The sequence below is a fragment of the Amblyomma americanum genome, chromosome 8 (assembly GCF_052857255.1).
Source record: "Amblyomma americanum isolate KBUSLIRL-KWMA chromosome 8, ASM5285725v1, whole genome shotgun sequence".
Lineage (NCBI taxonomy): Eukaryota > Metazoa > Arthropoda > Arachnida > Ixodida > Ixodidae > Amblyomma > Amblyomma americanum.
In genome coordinates, this window is record NC_135504.1 from 37478307 (window position 1) to 37498151 (window position 19845).

General features: G+C 47.6%; 1 protein-coding gene and 1 long non-coding RNA gene across 2 annotated transcripts in view; both read right to left on the reverse strand.

Annotated features, from left to right (window-relative positions):
* The window catches only part of LOC144101385 (ribosomal L1 domain-containing protein 1-like), a 486157-nt gene that overhangs the window by 135128 nt on the left and 331184 nt on the right, over positions 1 to 19845 (reverse strand). The window lies entirely within an intron of this gene.
* Positions 6251 to 7616, reverse strand: LOC144100776 (uncharacterized). The gene is made up of 3 exons (XR_013307843.1): positions 7432 to 7616; positions 6421 to 6514; positions 6251 to 6332 (listed from the first exon to the last, which is right to left on the reverse strand). It is a non-coding gene; the product is annotated as an uncharacterized LOC144100776 (long non-coding RNA).

Below are 19845 nucleotides of genomic sequence, written 5' to 3' on the forward strand. Positions count from 1 at the left end.
GAAGCTTTGTCCTGTTATTATTTATTTTATTGCAGTAATTTGCTTTTTTAATTCTTTATTTTGATTTCTAACGCGGGTTTTTCCATGATGCCAGTACGCGTACCATGACATCATCGGGTGACGTCCAGCTGTTATGTCGACGTCCATGGCTGTTGTGACGTCGAGATGTCATGTCGACGTTCGTGGCTATTGTGACGTCCGAGTGCAATTTTAATGTTTAAATAAATAACTGATTACAACCCATCAACCAGATTTCTCGCGCAGGAAGATCTCATCACATACTCTCTAAACCAATGAAACCTTTGCACATTAATCTTCACAGAACGACGTAACCGAGAGGACAAATTTTGTGGACAAGAAACACAGGACATAGCCTTTTTTCCAGACTTGCATTCGCATTAAAACGGCTGAAACACTACGGTTGCCAAATGCCTGTGCCGCCCTGAAGGCAGCTTCCCTCACCGGCGACAGCTGCTGCTTTCCCCTCCTTTATCCCCGGTGGACGGGCGGCCCAGGGAAGTCGCAGGCGTCGGCGCCTTCCCAGACACCCACGTGATGAACGCACTTCGGCGCTGCGGTGGCCGTGGCTGCACCTTTCGCAGCGGTTTCCTCCTCCTTTCCGTCACGGTGCTCGCTCCTTCAGCACAAAGAAAGAACGCGTATCATACCCGAGAATTCCGGAACAAAGCATTATTTTGAACAGGAATGGGTTTACGAACGCAATTTTTCATATATTGCAAGATTTCGCAATAACAATATATCTGCAGGTCTCCCGTCGACAGGCTTGCATTTGTTTTTTGCTATCAAGGTTTTTGTTTTTGTCAAAAGCGTTGCCCATTGGTTTCCACGCAGTCCGAAATGCTAGATGCGAGCGATGGAAAGAAAGATTTTGCTACGCACAGGAAGAATGGATCAGTACCTTCAATACTTCCATAACAGTGCCTTAAAACTTTGCAATAGGCAAAATTTTTATCGAAGAATGTTGGACATGCATCCTGTATGCCGTGCCAGAAAACTCCGCCCTGAAGGCGAGGAGTTCTTCCAATTGCTGGGTTTATTCACTTACGTCCGTGGGGTGTGGTTGTTGCTTGATGAGCCTGACGGTAGACAGGGCTGTTTTCTGCAGTCAGACATACGAGATGGCGGTTAGTTCCCGAAAAGTGCAAGTCAATATTTCTGTGGCCGTGGTTAAGGAAACTTGTTGGTGAGTTAGGGTTGTGTCGCATTATATATGTTCGGATTTTTTTCACCACACATGAGAAGAAATCCAACAAACGACGTGCGGTGAGAAATAAACGACCAGGATGAAAACACACCAAGAAAAACGACCTTATTTGAACTAAACATGGCATGAAAGACATTTTTAGTTATAAAATGAAGTTTGTCATATCGAAGTCTTAAAGTTACTCAGTGCATGTGGAAGACTTGACGGCAGCATCTGTAGGCCATACACAGTTCACTATGCCTAATGCCCACCCTTGCGCTGTAAAGCTATTAGCCCTCACCGGGCGCCCGATCTTATGTTCGCCATTAGCGTTGATCTGAAATCCGGAAAACCTTGTGTGAGCACGCATATGAATATTATGGCGCCAACTGCGCGGCACTGGGACGCTGGGGCTGCGTATCCTTAGACGGACGCAAAAGTGGCTGAGTGGTGCAGAGTAAAAAAAAATGCTTTTAAGAAATTCTCATAGAAGATGGCACCAGCTTTCGCTCTATGTAATATTGAAAAACAATTTAGAACATTCATCCTCCTAGGATACACACATGAAAAATATACACGCCCTACCTTCGTTTTCTTTGGTATGAAGAAGTTGAGAAATGCCACGAATACGAATCTATGCTTCACTTCAGTCCCACGCTTCTTATATATCAAATGATCAAGAACAATAACACGATTAACGCGCTTCTTTCATTTCGGCTGAGGTGGTCTCCACTTTTGCTAGCGCTGTAAGTTAGTTAAGGGGTGGAGTACCGACCCTAGCTGGAACTTTTTGTTCATAGCCTATCGTCGAACGCAGTTAAGTAGAACTTGTCAGGCCAGTTGGTCCATTATAGATGCGAAGAAAGAACTGCTCAAACGAGATATGGACTCGTTAGCGCAGTTCTTTGTTTGCATCTTGGAACTTAGTTTCTCTTGATTTCTACATTGCCTGATTTATTAAGCACTTCAGATGGCATTATGCGCACGTGTGCACCGCGTGCATGCAGGCTGAATGTTTGCGCACATTTCTGTGCACTGTTGCTCTGACAGCAGATCGGCACGAATGCGTTGATTACAATCTCTGTGGTACCTCGTGATCAGTGCTCCATGGCTTCAAGCGCATCGACAGCTGTGCCTCATTGCCAGTTTTATCCTGTGCTTCTTTTCCAATCCGCGGATGTGACTCGAGTTTTCGCTTGCGGCTACGTTTCTTATCTGCCTCGATTCCCTCAGAATTTAGCTATAAGATATATGACAGAGCCGGTGCCAAAATACAACACATTTTTGTCGCCTGTTTTTACGACTGATTTTTCTGTAGCATTGCGAAGTTGGGTGTTGAGACAGAACCGGCTCTGTCGTTATGACAGGAGACTGCTCAATACTACACAAAGTCCTGTCGTTACGAAAAGTTCTTCCATAGTCATGGCCTAAAACACTATAGGAAAGTCTATGAGAACAGAAAATTTCCTGTTCTGTTTTTCGGTAGGGCAGCCTTAATAGCAGCTGCCACTGCGTCCAATGTGCAAATTTACCGCTACGGTTTTTTTATGATGATCAGCTGTGCATATTTGTGACGACGCGGTGTGTCACTCAACAGGTAACAACAGGTAGCAGGGGGTTTGCTTTCAATTAGAGTCGCAGTCTGGCCACATACTGCTGTTTTCCCCGTCATAAAATAAGCAAAGCTTTTCCTTCTTTTTTGGGAAACTTTATGGCTTGAGTTCAATTAAAATGCACCACTTTCGACAGCAATGTGCGTTTTAAACGTGCGGCGTTCTAGAATGACCCGGTGCGGTCTTTACAAAGATTTGCCAAATTGTTACATGCACGGGTGTTACATGCAGGTATGGGAGGAGGCAGGGCATGACAGATGTATCAAGCGCACTGAACTGTACTAACCTGCACTGAGTGGGCCGAACGCTTTGGGAGTGTGGCCAGGATTTCCGTGTCAGTGGCTTTCACTCCGCAGTAGAAGGGCAAGTTGGCTACGAAGGTGAAGAGCATGCCTTTTCATTAAATCAGCCGGAAGGCACGTTTATTACGGGTTAAAAAAAAAATACCGCCCTATAGATGTGGTCGATTACACAGCGCTATGGCAGATGACTGCTTTTAAATAAACCGCGTCTCTTCAAGTCTGTTACGAAGAGCAGGTAGGCTGATAAGATTAAGAAGTTTGCGGGGATACGGTGCCTGCGGCTGGAACAGGACAGGGTTACTTGGTGAGATGTAGAAGAGGCCTTTGCCCTGCAGTGGGTGTAGCCATGTTGATGATGATGATAATGATGATGCGAAATAAGATAGGCAAAGCTGTTCCTTGTTTTCGGAGTAACTTTAAGGATTGAATTTAATTGAAATATAGCGTTTTTAACAGCAATTCTTGAGACACTTGAGGGTGCTTACGTGCTGTGAATGCGAAAGCATCAGTGTGTTATCGCGAGCTTTAGATCTCGACGCTGGTTGCACACTCAGAAATGAAGACACGCCTCCGAACTCTAATTCCACAAACACTCAACCTACAAAGGCCCGAGTGAAACACTCGTACACAGTTTTCGAACACCTATGGCGAGCTGGCCTCCAACCTGACTAAGAAGCGGATGCTATATGGAACGAGAGAAATCGTATGACACTACCCGCAAGGTTGTACGACTAACGGTTGCTTCACATTTTGAATACGAAAATTGGTTTCTGGGGAAGGACATGGCGCAGTAACTGCCTCACATAGACATCGTGGCGGACACCTCAATCGCGCCTTGAGGGAAGAGGTAAAGTCTGGGAAGGCATACAATTGAAGGTGCATACGTCATCGGTTCGAACCCCTGTTGCAAGCTCGCCTTTAATCTGACTAAAACATGCAAGCTATATGCAAAAAGAAATGCTATGACACCAGCCGGAACGCTGTGCGGTGAACGGTTGCTCATAATTTTGGTGCGAATGTTGTCGGGAATGCTGCCAAGACATTGAGGTCAGCCAGTGATGGACATATATCTATAATGCTATTGAATTTTAATCTACTGTATGAGTTATGTAATGGCAAAGAAAGAACAGACTCCTTGTCTGCGGGGGGATACGCAAAGAGGTCTCCGGTCCGCTGAAGGGGCCTATAAACGTCATCACGTCGAGGCGGAGCTTAATTTCTCCTGAATAGGTTTTGCGGGATAGCATATACAAGTCGTTCAGTCGAAAAGCCGTCGGCGTGGTAATCGGCACCGCATGTCGGAAATAATTGGGGCTGCGTAATAAAAATCGTACCATGGAAATTTGTTTCAAATTTGTGGTTTCAGTGATTGATGATTGATTGGTGTGTGATAAGTGATGACGAGTTAATAGAACTATTGCAATTAATTTAATGAAAAAATTGAAAGAAAGGGCTCAAAGCTTGTCAAAATGCTCATTAAGACAATTTATAGCGCGCAATTGAGGAATTAACTAAAACAATTCAAAGAATGAGAAATGCCTTCAATGGTGCCAAACTGCTCAGAATAGGAAAGCCTAATCCACTGCGCTATCGCGTCATTCCCTTAAGGCGGAGCCTAAGTGCTCATCCCGCTGAAGGTTTTTCATTTCACCGCGATCAGATTCCTGCCATTTCTCCCACCTCCGCTGTGATGACGAGGCCAGTGACCGTCCCTACAAATTCCACACATAACCTGCCCTTCTCCCCCTGTACTCCTTGCCAGAACAAGGAGCACCCCACAGCACTGTGACAAAGGACGGTCTCTCCCCCCTTTCCATGCCTAAACTCTGCTGCAGGCAGAGTTCGGGAGCAGTTGGAACTTCATTTATTTTTGTACTTTGTAAAGAGCGTGCAAAGCTCTCCCCTGTCCTTTCTTGCTTTGGCTTTCCTCTGTACTTTTTTTGGCTATCCTTTCCCTATCACCTCCGGGTTATTGCAGCTTGGATGCTTAAGATATCAGGTAGCAATTGCCGCGGGGGGCAACATTCTTTTCCTTAACATTGAAAAAATAAAAATAAACCCCTACTACTACAAACACCAGGAGCTCTCATTGGTTCGAAGAATGTGTGTGAGTGTCGTCTGGGTTTAAGACCTTTTGGTTAGAAAACAAGCCTTGCAGAGAAGACGACTCACAGGTTTCCGCAAATGATCATCACCGTCCCGCGCAGCGATTTGCCAGCGTCAGGAGATTTTGCGATTAAAAAAAGCATTATTTGTTTTGCATTCTGTCCGTCGCTGCCTCATGGCTCGTCTTTGATTACTACTTTTCGCACATCGTGCACATGCATGACTGAGGCCGGTAAACCCGACAAATCTCTCACACCAATTTGCGCTTACCTCAGGAGCGCAATGGCTCGCCGCTGCCGTGGGACGGAATGGTAGGTGCGCGCGCACGCGACGCAGGTGTTCCACACGACCGGCTTCAGCGACACATGACCTGCACAAGAATAACCTATCTGGAGCCTCTATGAATAACCTATCAGGAGCCTGTATGAATAACTTTGTGGAGCCTCTATGAATGAGATTTCTGTAGCCTCTATGAATAACATTTCTGAAGCCTCTATGAATAACCTATCTGGAGCCTCTATGAACTGTTTTCTAGAGCTTCTATGAATACCCTTTCTGGAGCCTCTATAAATAACCCATCTGGAGCCTCTATGAATAACTTTCTGGAGCCTCTATGAATGTGATTTCTGGAGCCTCTATGAATAGCATTTCTGGAGCCTGTATGAATAACCTATCTGGAGCCTCTATGAACTGTTTTCTAGAGCTTCTATGAATACTCTTTCTGGAGCCTCTGTGAATAACCTATCTGGAGCCTCCAGCATAGCGCTTCCAAGCGGCACTGAGGGCTACTTGAGGCCGGTCTATAACGACAAATTACCACGTATCAGAGAAGTACAAATATGGTTTAAAAGACCTGAAGGCTAAAGTGTTTATATAAGCTACGTAAGGAGAGAAGTATAAAACAAGGGTATTTGCCGATAGTGGTCGCTTTCACAGGAAAACTGTGATTACGCTAAACCTTAATCCACCAATCTCTGAGGCTTGGTTAGTGTACAGGCCCTACATACCAAAACGTACGCAGGGTTGTACGCTGATGTTTGCGTTGCACGTTGTAAAAAAAAAGCTTTATACGTACCCGTGGACAGCTGGCTGCTGGCGCTGGATGACCTGATAAAAAACAACAAAAACAACGTAAATAATTTATTGAAGAGCGATCGTCCTCACGACTTCAGAGCTAAAACAGTTGGCAACTCACCCATGCATTTCAGCAGAAGGCACCGCCGGATACCACTTCCCCAACCGCAAACTGGCCGGCAATGAAGTAGCACGTCCGAAGATGGCTGGTTGCTCTGCAAAGACCATAATTTGTCGGCTGTGTCACAGACCAGAGCATACACAAACGACAGCAGGTTTCTTACGTTTGATTGAAATCACTCTTGAGTTAAGCGAAGCGTAAGCGCTCACTATCTTCTGGCAGAATCCGAGTATCTTTCGAAAGGAAACGTTATACACGGTCTTCTATGGCAGCTTCCTCAAGAAGAGCAGTGATAAGAGGCGGCATCCCGTCACCAGCCTGGAGCCGAATCGGTGGAGACATTGCATTTCTGGAGCGGTTGCAATTGGCTTTTATCCTGTGTATCGGCATTTATTTCGTGTTCGATAGCAAAAGAAAGCAAAGAAATTTTTTTGTTGTATTTTTGCCACATAAGTACCTAGGGTCATCATGAGCCAGACACGGTGTTGTTGACTTATTGAATTGTTTTGTTGAAGACCTCGAAGTATGTTTAAAATGTCAGAGTTAGTTAAAACGTTTGCTTGTTTTCAAAAAGGTGCTAACATGCAAAAAATTCTACCAAGGCATCTGCTGGCAGCAGTCCTGGGCGGGACGAGATCTCGCGTGATCAAACTCGCGTGAAATGTATTAGTTCGCTACCCCTAGGTGCCTCGCCAGCGAAACAGCCGTCATATCTCCAGATGAAACCTCGGAATAACTCGGGGAAAATCGGAGGTGCGTCACGCCAGCTGCAGCCATTGAGAGAAGTTCTGGTAACCTCGGAGGAGCTTCGTGCCAGCTGCAGACAGTAGAAGCAGGGCGTCGCGACAGCTTAAGCCGTGTTAAGTAGAGTGGGTGTGAAGATAAGAGCGAGAAACGGGGTTGCGCGAGCTTGAAGATGCCAGCGAGAAAAGAGGCGAAGGAATCTCCCTTACATAAATATATTTAGCTAGTCTATAGACTGTTATAGTCTGACACGGCGATCCTACTCACTGGCATATAACTTGTTCGCCGCTCGAGCCATGCTGCCAGGGCGACGCAGGTGGGCTCGTCGGCGTCGTGGCTGACACCCACGCGATGAAGGCATTCCCGGCGTTCACCGGGGCTCCCTACTTTTATAGGAGGAGCCCCGCGCTTCTGCGGCGAGGAATGTGCGAGCCTGACAAGACACAGCAGCAGTCCGCCTGCAGTTTGACACGCACAAAAAAAGAATCATCATCAGCAGCAGCCTGGCTGCACCCTCACAAGCCGATTTCTTCCTCGTGATTTCGACTAGGATGTGATTAACCCACGTCTGTTCTCTCACCCACTCTGCCCGCTTCCGGTATCTTAACGTTACACCTTGGCAGGAGCCGCCAAGACTGGACGCATGCAAGTACTCCCACCCAATCGGCTCAAAGGCAGAACGACCTGTGCCCGAAGGATCGTCTGAAAGTCTTTAAGCCGCTGCGATGCGAAAGCTACGCTCAAGGAAGTAGCAAAAGTTACGCTCTGCGAAGAAAGTAGTCCTAATGAAACTATCAGTTAGCTATCAAAGGCAAGAGTAGTAGCATACGTCCATACCTCAACATCGTAAAGCACGGGGGAACTGAAAAATGATCGCATGCATGCTGTACACACTCAAGTGGAGGAGATTGCCCGCAGCATTCCTCCACTGGCTATATTACTGGAATGCTAAGCTGAAATTTATCATTGCTTTTCGCTTCAGCCGCTCGCATGAAACAATCGTGTGCAGATGACTCCTTTCGCTCTACAGAGCACGACCTGAAATGCAGGAGACGCAGAATTGCGGCCACTGCAGTATTATTTGTTCATTCCAAGCACGCTAGTGAACCTTACAAACGTCCATTTCGTCCGCAAGATTGCCGCGTGCAAACAGAACATGTTAGAAACGAAAGCCACAACGCACGCGAAGTAACGCTCGACCGCTCTTCGTCGTTGTCGTGGCGATATCCCCTCATCCGGTGCAGGTTCCGGTGGACACCGCTGTGCGGCGCCACCATTCGTGCAAAATGAGAATATAGTGTCCTTGTTGCGCCGCCGTTTATTTCATCGTGCACCAACTCGCCCCTCAGGACGTTATTCTCGAATGGAAGTTCTCGAGAAGCTTCCGAACAAGAGCGCACAATTCGTTTCTGAGTTGCCAGACCTAAATAACCAGGCTGCAAATATACTAATTTGCAGAAGGCAGTTGCAGCTAGCTAAGACTAATAAGCCACTAGACAGTAGTACCTTCCTAGAGAAAAAAAAGCTGCATGATGCAACGCCCTCATAGGTTTTGTTAGAGTGAACTAGAAGATAGAGTGTGTCAAACGTCTATGCCACCTGTGTACCAAAATTTAGGCAAAAAAGGGTAATTTCTGCTAGGATCACTAACCACTTCGCGCGCGCTGCGCAGCGTAGTAATTAGTGAACTCGCTTCACATGCGCAAAACTATGGCCCGTTTCCCGCTGAATGAACAAGTTGCTTTTATTTCTTATTTTATTTTAAATCACAGTTTATTGTAGTGCATATAAGCCATGGTAGCAACAAAAAAAGCCAACAGAAACCGAAACTGAAGTTTTTGCAGCGCCGCCTGACTGCTGCAGTGGACTTCACCTTGTCAAAATATAACGGCTCGAATCTCCGCGCCACGCAGCGCCAATGTTGAATGCGCATTCAGAGCACACCCGACGTTACTCTCCAAGCTACGATCTGTGCTTTTAGTATAGGAGTAAGACAAGCACGCCCTTCAAACAGTGGTGGAAATCGTTTCAATCAGCTTGACGTACGCGAGCTGCACAGAATGCGTCACACAGACGTGCGCTGTCACTTTAGAATGACGTCCTGTGGGGCGAGTTGGTGTATGACAGAAAAATCTGCATCGCAATGAAGACAACACAGGGAAGAAAAAGACAACACATGCTCACAATACTAACACTGTTGGGACTCGTGCACCTGAACTAGCCCCCACAGCTGCGCTGGAGCGATGAAGCGGTCAAAGGGCAGTTAAATAGTCGGCACACGGGCCGAGACTATAACGGCTAGAAGAGAGGATCGCGGCGATGACCCGGGAAGACGTCTGACCTCCCGCTCAGCGCGGTTCGATTTTTATACCCTCTGGAACCGTTAAAGTAGCCAGCAGTTCGATTCCTCCAATCAGGACACGACACTGGATGCTGTTTGAATTGGACGAAAAGACATGAGGGCTCACACTTTCAGAGTTTATGCCGGCGAAATGTTGCAGCAGCCAGTCATCCGAAGCAGCACGGCTGAGCAGCATGAGGACTACTCTGGCGACGGAAACACGGCTCCAGCGTTATGCCATCGACCAGCAGGAGGAAGCTTCCCTGCAGCGGCAGAACAAGGAGATTGTTACGTCAGCCAACTTCGTCACACAGCACGAGAGTTCGGCCGAACGAAGCGATGCATGAGCGCCGATGTCAGAGCTGGCAGACACAAAAATGACATTTGATGTTCTAATGGTTTATGGTTTCCTGACTGCTGGTGATATCGACACTCGGTACTCTTGGCGATACTGAGCGCCGTAGACATCGGCGTGGACATTAAGGTAAACACAACGGCATGGGGGGTAAACATTCGTCCAAAATGAGGAACAGGCTACGTAAGGTCTACCAGAACTACAGTAATACATTATGTTCCCAAGTGAGACAGTACTAGCGTTTCACGTGCGAAAAAAGAAACATTTCCACACTTAGAATCGTTTCTATGATGCCACGACCGATAAATGCACTCCAGAGAGACATGATGCTATCCTCATCCGAAACCGCGGCGCCACATGCGTCATGACCCCGTTCACTTGCGTACTTAGAAAAGAAAGCCTATCTGGAAATGTAGTTACCATGACTCCCATCGAGCGATTTTTTCAGTGCATTATAAACATTTTCAACATTTTTATCGCACCTCTAAGCACAGCTAACCGCCGCCCATAACTCGCCTGCTACTTATTTTAATTCTTGTACACCTGTTACTCACCCCGCAGTTCCAAACTGGCAGCTCAAGTGGGATCGAAGCGCTGGCGTTTAGGGTCGTGAGCAGCGTCCATTAGCTAGCAAATAGCGTCGCTGACAATGTAAAAATGAAACAAATGCGAATCAGCCTCTTCGCATAAGTGGGCGCAAAGGCGCGGGAAGGATCTATAATGTTAAGGAGAAAATTAAGCGTCTTGTATTTTTTTGTTTGGCCATCTATGACACTCCTGACGGTGACTCAAAAGTTTCCTCATTTAGTGCGAAAATGAGAGAGCCAAGCTCTCATTTTCACATAATCTCATATCATAATGTCGTATTAAGAGCAGATTTTTTTAACAATCTCCACGAGCACAATATTTTGGGAACTCAATTCTAGAGTGGGGAAGAATGAGGAACGAGAGATATACTGCACGTATATACGTACGCTATATTTGGACAAATAAGGAAAACAGGTGCTAGCATCACGTGAACACAACGACGTCAAAGCAGCCGCGCTCAGCACGCCAGCTTGTAAAGCAAGCATGTAAAGACAGGTAAGAAATTTATAGGTTCTACCTCTGAAGACAGTGAAGACGAAGAATAGCTTCCTCAGAGCTTCTACCTCTCAATACAATTAAGACGAATAAATGAACCAAATTACAATTGATCATTCCTACTATATTCAGACAGAATATCTTATTAAAAAATGCTGCTGCTAACAGGCCAATTCATCATTCCTTCTGATGTCCAGATACAAAATCTAAAAAGAAAAAATTGTGGCTGCTAGCAGGCCATTCCGCCAAACATATGCTAAAAGTGATGGAATATCTTAAATCACGACTGTTTTTCAACTTCCCTTTCACTGAAATGTTGTTGTCGAAATTGTGATGCAGGTCAGTAGTGATTGATGGCCCGCCATGATGAGTCAACGGTTCTGGCGTCTGGCTGCAGAACTCAAGGCCGTGAGACACAGGCCTAGTTTATAATATTATAGATATTATTGTTTTATAGATTCACAATACCTGGTCCGACACAAACCGCAAAAGACCTATACCCCTAAAAACACCAACCCTTATTCCATGTCAGCTATGAATGGCCACAAGCCTTCCAGTCCTAAATCCGACATAAATCCGTATTTTGGTCTCTACAAATCCAGTTGAAAACCACGGTTTATGGCATAAGGAGTTTAACGTCCAAGTGCGATCGAGGCTATGAAGGATGCCGTAGTGGAGGGCTCCGGATAAATTCGAACGCCTAGGATTTTTTACGTGCACTGACATCGCACAGTACACACGTCCGCAACCGCCACACTCGAACACGTGTATTTTGGGTGAGGCGCCGAGCACCATAACCTCTGATCCACCGCGGTGGATTCCACAGACAGGATCATTGAACATACAATACCTACTTATGCACCTGTGCAGGCGTATTTACATTACCTGCTGATAGACAGGAATTCACCAAGTAACTCAAGATGGTACTTAAGGCAGTTAAAGTAGCTCAAAAGCTGTCTTTCGCTGGTTGGAGCTTTATCCTTAGCTGTGGCCCAAGTTTACTGTTTCTTTCCGTTAACGGACTAGATGACTTGCGCACGTTCCAGCATACCCTGATGCCCGGTGTCCTTGGGCGCTGGCATCTAAACCATTGAAGCAAGGCGTGGATAGCCATTGCCGCTTCCATCGCCTCCGGTTGTGTGCGTGTGTGGTGTACATATCATGACCATGTTAAAGGGGCATAGATGGCGCCGTGGGTTACACAAATGGCATGTAAACACTGCTCCCGTATTTGCTGGGCCACAGCCAATGATGCGCGCTTAGTACTTTCCGAACAATGCCTAACGATCCCCTTACGGCGGCCTGCGTTTCTGCGTCTTCCTAGGCGCCAACCACTTCGCAGTCTCCGAGTGGCTCACAACGTTTTCCCATATGTTTGCATTGTGGTCTCACGATACGTAGGGTGGTATCAGAGAGGCTGAAGAATCCCAACGTACCCGGGCTAGTGGGGGCTTCCGAGCTACGGCCAGGATGGTCCTGGATCCACGTTCCTGGCCGCCTCCGACAAGTTGTCACATCCAAAGCGCAGGTCGCCTTCCCTGCGAAGGTGTAGAGCACATCGGGTTAATTAGCTCGGAGGGATAATTAGCTCGGCGGTAAGCGCTTCTCGGTTCCTAAAGATGCTGAACCACGAAATCCCACTTCGCTTCGCCTCCATGTCGGTGGCGCATAGATCTGGATCTTGGCATGAACGAGATCTCGTTACGCGTAGCGTTTGCGGCTACACTATGAAAACAATAATCCCTATGTTGGAGTAAAAAGGAAGCAAGCTGTCCTGTAGCGTAGGGAGGGCGCTAAAGGACAAATTACTCCCTTTCTACTCCTTTTCGTTTTAGAGCATCGCTAAGAGCGCGCTTTGGCTCCGTTCCACCCGATTCAGCCTTCCGCGCTCTGGCCTCACGCTTACGTGCAAGCGTTCCGAGCAGGTGGCTTTCTGTTCCCTTTGTCCGTTCTATTAGTTGCACCAGCCACGCGAGTCACCCGCTTTCCCACTCACCACAGTCCTAAAGGAGCGAGAAGGGAGCAGGCTGGAGAGGCGAGTGCTAGGAAGACATCAGCGACTTCATTTCGCTTGACGTACGCGACCTGATTATTGCAGGATGGACACCTTTACCTGTCGGCTGCGAGTCGCGCATCAATGTACGAGGACAAGGAATTCTACAGGAATCCGTCGACTTTGACGACGCCTGGCACTGATGGTGGCAACAATGTATGAAAGTGTAAAGAGCAGTGATAAGGCGAGGAAACTTGAAAGCCCTTTATAGAAATGTGTTACCCATCTGGCTTAAAACATTACCGATCGCTCATAGAATCCGCACTCCATTATTGTTTGTTGTTCTGGTGCAACACTACAAAGCAGAATCCCACCTCATTGTTTATGGCAAAAAAAATGCGATTCGCTCCCTTTGTGTACAGACCCATTATCATATGTTTCTGAAGTCAAAAATACACCGTTTAGATGACATTATTTCACTTCTTACTGCTGTGTTTGTTTACGGGGAAATATGAATTTTGGATTCAACATTCATAAAACATGATGCACACCACCTCAGACACACAGGTCATGCAACTCGTCGCATTTGAACTATGGTATGAAGGTGACCTCTGTTTTTCGGTTGTTAAGGGCCTTTCCTCTACATCTTATCTCAGGATTTTAAAACCGCTGTTTGATTGAAACCTGTTGTTGAGCTATTTCAGTAGAACACGTTCTTGGGCGCCTGTCTAGTGTCTTCCTTTCCTGTGTGCTTTGTTTTTGTACACGTAATCTACTCAAATTGTTGAGCTATCTGGTTTCAGCTGTTGGTACATGACATGTTTCAATTACCTGGTTGGCTAGAGGCGTTATGTTTCATGTACTTGATGCTTTGTTACTTCGTCCAAGACCCGTCAAGCAGTCTTAACTGCCCTTAGCTATGGACTCCAGGATTTTTTTGATAATTAAAAAAATAAGCGAATTCTAAAAAAACGCCACTGTTGAACCTGAGGCCGGTAATCTTGTGCTAACTGGAAATCCCGCGTGGTTTCTCTACGGTACGACACTCCGCTTGGCCACGCTAGCTCCGCTAAGCCTGGCGGGTGAGCGCACTGCGCATGCGCACTTCAGCGCCAGCTTAGTAGGGAGTGAAAACCGGTCTTAGCACTGCATCTGTAGTCTCGGCAAGCTGCACCATCTCGGGCTGCCCCGAAGGATATCGTGCCGTTTGCAGAAGAGCTGCTGCGGGTGGCTGCAAGTGCAATGGAAGCGAGAGTTGCAGTCGGATGCACCGTGCATACAATGTCTGCACTTCAGCAGCCAACGTACGCCAGCGACAACGCCAACGCGTCTTTAAACTCGCATACCAATGCACGGTCATAGGTCATATTGAAACTTATTGGAGGCATCATTGCGAACGCGGTAAGTGACGTCATCGTCTTCGAACATCAACACCAGAAATATCGGCCCTGCTGCACGCCCCAAAAGTATTGCAGTTAGCAAGAATAAAACAGGGGCTCACTGGAAACACTTCACAAGGCCAATCTGCTTATGCGCGCCTCTTTGCCTCCAGCTCCACTCATCGTCATCGTCATCAGCCTGACTACGCTCAGTGCAGGGCTAAGGCATCCCCCATGTGTCTATAATTAACCATGTCTTTTGCCAGCTGCGCCCAGCCTACACCCGCAAACATGATCTCACACGCATACGTAATCTTCTGCCGCCCCTCTGCTACGCTTAACTTCTCTTGGAATCCACTCTATTTCGCTTAAGGAATACCGGTGATCTTGCTTTCAGGTTACATGCCCCGCCCATATTTTCCTTTTGATTTCGACTAGGACGTCCTTAACCCGCGTTTGTTCCCTCACCCGCTATGCTTGCTTCCGGTCTCTGAACGTTACACACATCATTGTTCTTTCCACAGCTCGCTGCATGCGTTGTCCTTAGCTTAAGCTAACTGTGTCCAAAAACAGATTAAGTGGCGCCATTTGTCCGAGAAATAGATGACTTACCAGGGGCGCAGTGGCTCTGGAATGGCACGCATCTGGTTTTCGCCCAGTCGCGGCGCAGTTATTTTACGCGACCGGCTCGCTCCGACCCGAACTGCGCAAAGAGAATCATTTAAAAACTTTTACTCATCTCTGTAAGGAAGCAAAGTTCGAAGCCAAAAAATTACAGGATTGTACTTGCATCCATAAAACCGGATATGCAAAATATTTTCCCTTTCTTCTCTTTCTTGCTCCATTTCTCAATAATTTTTATCATTGGAATTGTTGCTGTTCTCTTTGTTTTTATTTTTGTTTATATTGTGTTCTGTTTTCAGTTTTATTCTTTATACTATATTTATATAACTTGTTTTTCTTTTTATTCCTGAATTTTGTTTATTATTCGTATTTTTATCGAAGGTTTTGCTATCAACACATTCATGCAGAACCCGTTTCACACGCAGCAATTATATAGATAATCTTAATTACAATTCGTCAACCAAATTGCTCCCATTTAAAGAAGTACTCGGATAGTATACTAGCGCAAACAATTTCACATCTCTCTATATAACGACGAAAGGATCGTGCGGACACGTTTTGCGGACGCTTTTTGCTGACGCGACATACCCATTTAATGCTTTCTCATTAATAATTGGCGGTAAAACAGTAGCTACAATGACGAAACTTCGTCCTAACTGCACGAACACTAAAACCCCCGATCTCAGATTTCGCCCACGTTGATGTGTAATTGGAAACATCCAAAGCATCTCTCCGTGACCTTGAGATTGCTTGAGAAGAGCAACCAGGGAAGAGTGAGAACAGTCGACTGAAGACTTGATACAAGACTGCAAGAACAGTTGCGAACTGAGCCACTTTATAAACTGAGGGGAAGGATGACACTTGTCCAGTGTGGAGGTAAATGAAATGTGGCGAGGTATCGCGCTTAAATAGAAGCGCCAGTGCGTGGTACACAAGCGCATGTATACCCATACTGATTATTGCCCGCTTTTAATTAAAATGAATGTAAGTTAGAACAATGCGCAGTTTTAAGCCTGTAGTGGAACTGCAACAGAACCAAATCTCTCCTGGACGAAAAAAAAAGTGCCTGTGGCTGAACCTGAGCCAGGATATACAGACACAAAGCTATGTTAAACATTGTTAGGCACTGTTTAGCTTCTATCCATCTTTACTGTTTGAAGACTTCAGCGAGAGCAAATCACGTGATGCATCACGTGCCACAAGTGCCAGAGCGAGCGTCCAGAGCGGCGGTCGGCGCATCGGCGGACGTGACTGCCCAGCACAAGAGCTAATCACGTGACACATCACATGCCACAACTGGCGAGGAGGAATGGTCGAGCAGCAACCAGCGCATCGGCGGACGTGACAGCCAAGCGCAAACGCAAGAGTGAATCACGTGACACATCACATGCCACAACTGGCGAGGAGGAATGGTCGAGCAGCAACCAGCGCATCGGCGGACGTGACAGCCAAGCGCAAACGCAAGAGTGAATCACGTTACACATCACATGCCACACTGGCGAAGAGGAATGGTCGAGCAGCAACCAGCGCATCGGCGGACGTGACAGCCAAGCGCAAAGGCAAGAGTGAATCACGTTACACATCACATGCCACAACTGGCGAGGAGGAATGGTCGAGCAGCAACCAGCGCATCGGCGGACGTGACAGCCAAGCGCAAACGCAAGAGTGAATCACGTTACACATCACATGCCACACTGGCGAAGAGGAATGGTCGAGCAGCAACCAGCGCATCGCCGGACGTGACTGCCAAGCGCAAGCGCAAGAGCGAATCACGTGACACATCACATGTCACCACTGGCAAGGAGGAATGGTCGAGCAGCAGCAATCAGCGCATCGACGGACGTGACAGCAAAGCGCAAGCGCAAGAGCGAATCACGTGACACATAACATGCCACAACTAGCGAGGAGGAATGGTTGAGCAGCAACCAATGCGGCGGCGGACGTGACAGCCAAGCGCAAGAGCGAAACACGTGACACATCACCTGCGACAACTGGCGGGGAGGAATGGCCGAGCAGCAACCAGTGCATCGTCGGACGTGACAGCCAAGCGCAAGAGCGAATCACGTGACACATCCAATGCCACAACTGGCGGGGAGGAATGGCCGAGCAGCAACCAGTGCATCGTCGGACGTGACAGTCAAGCGCAAGAGCGAATCACGTGACACATCACATGCCACAACTGGCGAGGAGGAATTGTCGAGCAGCAACCAGTGCATCGTCGGACGTGACAGCCAAGCGCAAGAGCGAATCACGTGGCACATCACTTGCCACAACTGGCGTGGAGGAATGGCCGAGCAGCAACCAGTGCATCGTCGAACGTGACAGTCAAGCGCAAGAGCGAATCACGTGGCACATCACTTGCCACAACTGGCGTGGAGGAATGGCCGAGCAGCAAACAGTGCATCGTCGAACGTGACAGTCAAGCGCAAGAGCGAATCACGTGGCACATCACTTGCCACAACTGGCGGGGAAGAATGGTCGAGCAGCAACCAGTGCATCGTCGGACGTGACAGCCAAGCGCAAGAGCGAATCACGTGACACATCACATGCCACAACTGGCGGGGAGGAATGGCCGAGCAGCAACCAGTGCATCGTCGGACGTGACAGTCAAGAGCAAGAGCGAATCACGTGACACATCACATGCCACAACTGGCGGGGAGGAATGGCCGAGCAGCAACCAGTGCATCGTCGGACGTGACAGCCAAGCGCAAGAGCGAATCACGTGACACATCACATGCCACAACTGGCGGGGAGGAATGGCCGAGCAGCAACCAGTGCATCGTCGGACGTGACAGTCAAGCGCAAGAGCGAATCACGTGACACATCACATGCTACAACTGGCGAGGAGGAATTGTCGAGCAGCAACCAGTGCATCGTCGGACGTGACAGCCAAGCGCAAGAGCGAATCACGTGGCACATCACTTGCCACAACTGGCGTGTAGGAATGGCCGAGCAGCAACCAGTGCATCGTCGAACGTGACAGTCAAGCGCAAGAGCGAATCACGTGGCACATCACTTGCCACAACTGGCGGGGAAGAATGGTCGAGCAGCAACCTGCGCATCGGCGGACGTGACTGCCAAGCGCAAGATCGAATCACGCGACACATCTCATGCCACAACTGGCGAGGAGGAATGGTCGGGCAGCAACCAGAGCATCATCGAACGTGACTGCCAAACGATCAGCTGTGGCGACGATGCAGAAGATCCGCGGCGCCTGCCAGGCGCGAATTTGCACATGTTGCACGCCTCCCGTTAGAGGTCAAATCTAAGAGCCATACGACCTTCAGGCTCAGCACGAGAGGAGTGGAGCTTTTCGCTTTAAGAGGAAATGCATTACAGCGTACGAGTCAGCAGACGCTGCTTCAACCCGGGAGCCGGAACGGATTCCAAACTTTGTCTACCTTTGAGCCTAAGCGGGCTGAAAATGCACTGAAAGCACATATCCCCCGGAGATCTTCTCAAGTTGAAAAGTTTAGTCGCTTTAGAATGGAATCACTCTCCAATTTGGAGCTCGCATTATCTTGCTTTTTGAAACCAATGCGTCTATAACGCACTTGCTTCATAAATCACAAATATGGGGATACGTTACCTACTGCGATCAAATTGCTGAATTTTAGAGCCCATGAAGCATAAAAACGTTGCTATAGAACTGGAATATTCGGGCATTGCAACACCAACCAAGCATTCTAGGCACGAGGGCACGGTACTTGCCCATGCGGCACCAGCAACGGTTTAGTCCGAGAAGGCCCGAACCTTGGGACAGGGACACTGACGTTATACCATGCAGAAGTCACGACGAGCCAAAAAGTGGGAATAACCCGGTTGGAGCTGCAGTTACATCCGATGCTTGGACACCAGTCACGCCTCTTAAGACGATGCATCGTACTCTAACTATACCATTTCCTATATATTAAGGCACTTATTTTGTAGTTTTTTATAGCCGCTGTTTTGTAAGAGATTGAGGTAGATGGTGGCGGATATTAGCGCGCCTGTTGCAGTCTTTGGAAGAACAGTAGTTGAAGGCAGACAAACGTTGCCGTTCCCGATAGAATTTACTCGTTAAGCTAATACCACATGAGTGGTTAGCGCGTTAACAATGCACATTGCTCGTTTCGTCCTATCAGTAGTAGTTGTGCGGGATTCTTTTAGTGCTTATTCATTCTGAATGACGGTTTCAATAATAACAGGATTGCCCTTAAGTCTGCAATTGCGAAAGCCTGTCATTTTTCTCTTTCTCCCTGCATTTCATAGAAATTTTGTCACGTCATTATTTACTTTATTGCCGTAACTATTTGTTTCTCTTTAATTCTTTATTTTTATTTCTAACGCTAGTTTTTTTCCATGAAGCCAGTACGCGTACCATGACGTTATTGGGTGACGCCCAGGTGTTATGTCGACGTCCGTGGTTGTTGTGATGTCCAGGTGTTGTGTCGACGTTCGTGGCTATTTTGATGTTTGAGTGAAATTTGCACGTTTAATTAAATTACTAATTACAACTCGTCAAACATATTTTTCCCGCAGCAAGACCTGATCACGTGTTCTCTAAAACAATGAAACTTTTGCACATTTATCATTAGAGAACGACGTTACCGCGAGGACAAGTTTTGCGGGCACGAAACGCGGGACGTAGCCTTGTAATGCTTTCGCAATAAAACGGCTGAAACACTACGGTGGCCAAATGCGTGTGCCGCCCTGGAGGCAGCATCCCTCACCGGTGACAGCCGCTGCTCTCCCCTTCTTTATCCCCGGTGGACGGGCGGCCCAGGGAAGTCGCAGGCGTCGGCGCCTTCCCAGACACCCACGTGATGAACGCACTTCGGCGCTGCGGGGGCCGTGGCTGCACCTTTCGCAGCGGTTTCCTCCACCTTTCCTTCACGGTGGTCGCTCCTTCAGCACAAAGAAAGAA